Below are 6,860 nucleotides of genomic sequence, written 5' to 3' on the forward strand. Positions count from 1 at the left end.
GCGAAGGGCCTTTCTTCTACTTTATGTTGAGTCAGTTTACCTATTCTTTCTATCCCAGAAGCAAACACTTGTGTCAACTGTGTGCATTGATTCTTACATGTTTACCTATTGCACTTGTTATATTACTTTGTGTTGACAATTATCCATGAGATATATATGTTGAAGTTGAAAGCAACCGCTGAAACTTATATCTTCCTTTGTGTTGCTTCAAAGCTTTCTACTAAGAACTTATTGCTTATGAGTTAACTGTTATGCAAGTCTTATTGATGCTTGTCTTGAAAGTATTATTCATGAAAAGTCTTTGCTATATGATTCAGTTGTTTACTCATTGTCTTCATCATTGCTTCAAATCGCTGCATTCATCTCATGTGCTTTACAATAGTATTGATCAAGATTATGATAGCATGTCACTTCAGAAATTATCTTTGTTATCGTTTACCTACTCGAGGGCGAGTAGGAACTAAGCTTGGGGATGCTTGATACGTCTCAAACGTATCTATAATTTCTTATGTTCCATGCTACTTTTATGATGATACTCACATGTTTATATACATTATATGTCATTATTATGCATTTTCCGGCACTAACCTATTGACGAGATGCCGAAGAGCCAGTTGCTGTTTTCTGCTGTTTTTGGTTTCAGAAATCCTAGTAAGGAAATATTCTCGGAATTGGAAGAAATCAACGCCCAGGGGCTTATTTTTCCACGAAGCTTCCAGAAGACCGAGGGAGAAACGAAGTGTGGCCACGGGGCGCCGCCACACTAGGGCGGCGCGGCCTAGAGGGGGCCCGCACGGCCCTAGCGTGTGGGGCCCCCGTGACTCCTCCGACTCCGCCCTTCCGCCTACTTAAAGCCTTCGTCGCGAAACCCTCTGTACCGAGAGCCACGATACGGAAAACCTTACAGAGACGCCGCCGCCAATCCCATCTCGGGGGATTCAGGAGATCGCCTCCGGCACCCTGCCGGAGAGGGGAATCATCTCCCGGAGGGCTCTTCATCGCCATGATCGCCTCCGGATCGATGTGTGAGTAGTTCACCCCTGGACTATGGGTCCATAGCAGTAGCTAGGGGGTTGTCTTCTCCTCATTGTGCTATCATGTTAGATCTTGTGAGCTGCCTATCATGATCAAGATTATCTATTTGTAATGCTACATGTTGTGTTTGTTGGGATCCGATGAATATTGAATACTATGTCAAGTTGATTATCAATCTATCATATATGTTGTTTATGTTCTTGCATGCTCTCCGTTGCTAGTAGAGGCTCTGGCCAAGTTGATACTTGTAACTCCAAGAGGGAGTATTTATGCTCGATAGTGGGTTCATGCCTCCATTGAATGCAGGACGTGTGACAGAAAGTTCTAAGGTTGTGGATGTGCTGTTGCTACTAGGGATAAAACATCGATGCTTTGTCTAAGGATATTTGTGTTGATTACATTACGCACCATACTTAATGCAATTGTCTGTTGCTTGCAACTTAATACCGGAAGGGGCTCGGATGATAACCTGAAAGTGGACTATTTAGGCATAGATGCATGCTGGATAGCGGTCTATGTACTTTGTCGTAATGCCCTGATTAAATCTCATAGTACTCATCATGATATATGTATGTGCATTGTTATGCCTTCTTTATTTGTCAATTGCCCAACTGTAATTCGTTCACCCAACATGCTATTTATCTTATGGGAGAGACACCACTAGTGAACTGTGGACCCCGGTCCATTCTTTACATCTGAAATACAATCTACTGCAATTGTTCTTTACTGTTCTTCGCAAACAAACATCATCTTCCACACTATACAGTTAATCCTTTGTTTACAGCAAGCCGGTGAGATTGACAACCTCACTGTTACGTTGGGGCAAAGTACTTTGATTGTGTTGTGCAGGTTCCACGTTGGCGCCGGAATCCCTGGTGTTGCGCCGCACTATACTTCGCCGCCATCAACCTTCAACGTGCTTCTTGGCTACTACTGGTTCGATAAACCTTGGTTTCTTACTGAGGGAAAACTTGCTACTGTACGCATCACACCTTCCTTTGGGGTTCCCAACGGACGTGTGTTAACTGCACGCATCAAGGCTTTGCAAAGTCCTCATGCTAACATGGGCTAGCCGGCGGAAAAGGTGCAAAGACCCATACGTGAAATTTGATGAACTGAGAGAAGATTGTAACCGAGGGTCTCAACTAAGTGAACATTCAGAAGTGAGATGTCCGGTGTTACCACCACCTTACCGAGACCCAATACCTTAGAGCGTGTGTTGTCGCCATATGATATGGTAGAGAGTGATGGCTCGAGGTCGACAACAATGTTCTTGCTTCCGGTCATATGACTTGTGGCTCCACTATCAACCACCCATTTTGACCCACCGGAAGCATAGTCCTACAATGAATCAAGCTTTGGATTTAGGTACCCATTTTTCAATGGGTCCTATTGATGGCGTGTATTTCACACGTTCGTTGGGCAACCCCAAGAGGAAGGTATGATGCGCACAGCAGCAAGTTTTCCCTCAGAAAGAAACCAAGGTTTATCGAACCAGGAGGAGCCAAGAAGCACGTTGAAGGTTGATGGCGGCGAGATGTAGTGCGGCGCAACACCAGGGATTCCGGCGCCAACGTGGAACCTGCACAACACAACCAAAGTACTTTGCCCCAACGAAACAGTGAGGTTGTCAATCTCACCGGCTTGCTGTAACAAAGGATTAACCGTATTGTGTGGAAGATGATTGTTTGCAGAAAACAGTAGAACAAGTATTGCAGTAGATTGTATTTCAGTAAAGAGAATTGGACCGGGGTCCACAGTTCACTAGAGGTGTCTCTCCCATAAGACGAACAGCATGTTGGGTGAACAAATTACAGTTGGGCAATTGACAAATAAAGAGAGCATGACCATGCACATACATATCATGATGAGTATAGTGAGATTTAATTGGGCATTACGACAAAGTACATAGACCGCCATCCAACTGCATCTATGCCTAAAAAGTCCACCTTCAGGTTATCATCCGAACCCCCTCCAGTATTAAGTTGCAAAGCAACAGACAATTGCATTAAGTATGGTGCGTAATGTAATCAACAACTACATCCTTAGACATAGCATCAATGTTTTATCCCTAGTGGCAACAGCACAACACAACCTTAGAACTTTCTCACATCGTCCTGTGTCAATGCAGGCATGAACCCACTATCGAGCATAAGTACTCCCTCTTGGAGTTACAAGCATCTACTTGGCCAGAGCATCTACTAGTAACGGAAAGCATGCAAGATCATAAACAACACATAAGCATAACTTTGATAATCAACATAACAAGTATTCTCTATTCATCGGATCCCAACAAACGCAACATATAGAATTACAGATAGATGATCTTGATCATGTTAGGCAGCTCACAAGATCCGACAATGATAGCACAATGGGGAGAAGACAACCATCTAGCTACTGCTATGGACCCATAGTCCAGGGGTAGACTACTCACACATCACACCGGAGGCGACCATGGCGGCGTAGAGTCCTCCGGGAGATGATTCCCCTCTCCGGCAGGTGCCGGAGGCGATCTCTGGATCCCCGAGATGGGATCGGCGGCGGCGGCGTCTCCGGAAGGTTTTCCGTATCGTGGTTCTCGATCGGGGTTTTCGTCACGGAGACTTTTTATAGGCGAAAGGGCAGGTCAAGAGGCGGCACGGGGGCCCCACACCACAGGGCCGCGCGGCCAAGGGGGGGGGCCGCGCCGCCTTGTAGTGTGGCCCCTCCGTGGCCCCTCTTCGTCTCTCCTTCGGACTTCTGGAAGCTTCGTGAGAAAATAGGCCCCTGGGCTTTGATTTCGTCCAATTCCGAGAATATTTCCTTACTAGGATTTCTGAAACCAAAAACAGCAGAACAAAGAATCGGCACTTCGGCATCTTGTTAATAGGTTAGTTCCGTAAAATGCACGAATATGACATAAAGTGTGCATAAAACATGTAGATAACATCAATAATGTGGCATGGAACATAAGAAATTATCGATACGTCGGAGACGTATCAGCATCCCCAAGCTTAGTTCTGCTCGTCCCGAGCAGTAAAATGATAACACGTATAATTTCGGAGTGACATGCCATCATAATCTTGATCATACTATTTGTAAAGCATATGTAGTGAATGCAGCGATCAAAACAATGTATATGACATGAGTAAACAAGTGAATCATATAGCAAAGACTTTTCATGAATGGCACTTCAAGACAAGCATCAATAAGTCTTGCATAAGAGTTAACTCATAAAGCAATAATTCAAAGTAAAGGCATTGAAGCAACACAAAAGAAGATTAAGTTTCAGCGGTTGCTTTCAACTTGTAACATGTATATCTCATGGATATTGTCAACATAGAGTAATATAATAAGTGCAATAAGCAAGTATGTAGGAATCAATGCATAGTTCACACAAGTGTTTGCTTCTTGAGGTGGAGAGAAATAGGTGAACTGACTCAACATTGAAAGTAAAAGAATGGTCCTCATAGAGGAAAAGCATCGATTGCTATATTTGTGCTAGAGCTTTGATTTTGAAAACATGAAACAATTTTGTCAACGATAGTAATAAAGCATATGCATCATGTAAATTATATCTTATAAGTTGCAAGCCTCATGCATAGTGTACCAATAGTGCCCGCACCTTGTCCTAATTAGCTTGGACTACCTGGATTATCACCGCAATACATATGCTTTAACCAAGTATCACAAAGGGGTACCTCTATGCCGCCTGTACAAAGATCTAAGGAGAAAGCTCGCATTTGGATTTCTCGCTTTTGATTATTCTCAACTTAGACATCCATACCGGGACAACATAGACAACAGATAATGGACTCCTCTTTTAATGCTTTAAGCATTCAACAATAATTAATTCTTTTCTCATTAGAGATTTGAGGATTGTTGTCCAAAACTGAAACTTCCACCATGGAACATGGCTTCGGTTAGCGGCCCAATGTTCTTCTCTCACAATATGCATGCTCAAACCATTCAACTCAGTGTAGATCGCCCTTACTTCAGACAAGACGAACATGCATAGCAACTCACATGAAATTCAACCAATGAACAGTTGATGGCGTCCCCAGTAAACATGGTTATCGCACAACAAGCAACTTAATAAGAGATAAAGTGCATAATTACATATTCAATACCACAATAGTTTTTAAGCTATTTGTCCCATGAGCTATATATTGCAAAGGTGAATGATGGAATTTTAAAGGTAGCACTCAAGCAATTTACTTTGGAATGGCGGAAAATACCATGTAGTATAGGTAGGTATGGTGGACACAAATGGCATAGTGGTTGGCTCAAGTATTTTGGATGCATGAGAAGTATTCCCTCTCGATACAAGGTTTAGGCTAGCAAGGTTTATTTGAAACAAACACAAGGATGAACCGGTGCAGCAAAACTCACATAAAAGACATATTGAAAACATTATAAGACTCTACACCATCTTCCTTGTTGTTCAAACTCAACACTAGAAATTATCTAGACCTTAGAGAAACCAAATATGCAAACCAAATTTTAGCATGCTCTATGTATTTCTTCATTAATGGGTGCAAAGCATATGATGCAAGAGCTTAATCATGAGCACAACAATTGCCAAGTATCACATTACCCAAAACATTTATAGCAATTACTACATGTATCATTTTCCAATTCCAACCATATAACAATTTAACGAAGGAGAAACTTCGCCATGAATACTATGAGTAGAAACCAAGGACATACTTGTCCATATGCTACAGCGGAGCGTGTCTCTCTCCCATAAAGTGAATGCTAGGATCCATTTTATTCAAACAAAACAAAAACAAAAACAAACCGACGCTCCAAGAAAAAGCACATAAGATGTGATGGAATAAAAATATAGTTTCAGGGGAGGAACCTGATAATGTTGTCGATGAAGAAGGGGATGCCTTGGGCATCCCCAAGCTTAGACGCTTGAGTCTTCTTGATATATGCAGGGGTGAACCACCGGGTGCATCCCCAAGCTTAGAGCTTTCACTCTCCTTGATCATGTTGCATCATACTCCTCTCTTGATCCTTGAAAACTTCCTCCACACCAAACTCGAAACAACTCATTAGAGGGTTAGTGCACATTATAAATTGACATATTCAGAGGTGACACAATCATTCTTAACACTTCTGGACATTGCATAATGCTACTGGACATTAATGGATCAAAGAAATTCATCCAACACAGCAAAAGAGGCAATGCGAAATAAAAGGCAGAATCTGTCAAAACAGAACAGTTCGTATTGACGAATTTTAAAATGGCACCAGACTTGCTCAAATGAAAATGCTCAAATTGAATGAAAGTTGCGTACATATCTGAGGATCATGCACGTAAATTGGCTTAATTTTCTGAGCTACCTACAGGGAGGTGGACCCAGATTCGTGACAGCAAAGAAATCTGGAACTGTGCAGTAATCCAAATCTAGTACTTACTTTTCTATCAACGGCTTAACTTGGCACAACAAAACACAAAACTAAGATAAGGAGAGGTTGCTACAGTAGTAAACAACTTCCAAGACACAAAATAGAAACAAAGTACTGTAGGTAAAAACATGGGTTGTCTCCCATAAGCGCTTTTCTTTAACGCCTTTCAGCTAGGCGCAGAAAGTGTGTATCAAGTATTATCAAGAGATGAAGTGTCAACATCATAATTTGTTCTCATAATAGAATCAAAAGGTACCTTTATTCTCTTTCTAGGGAAATGTTCCATACCTTTCTTGAGAGAAAATTGATATTTTATATTACCTTCCTTCATATCAATGATAGCACCAACAGTTCGAAGAAAAGGTCTTCCCAATATAATGGGGCAAGATGCATTGCATTCAATATCCAAGACAACAAAATCAACGGGA

This window comes from Lolium perenne, chromosome 3, assembly GCF_019359855.2.
Source record: "Lolium perenne isolate Kyuss_39 chromosome 3, Kyuss_2.0, whole genome shotgun sequence".
Lineage (NCBI taxonomy): Eukaryota > Viridiplantae > Streptophyta > Magnoliopsida > Poales > Poaceae > Lolium > Lolium perenne.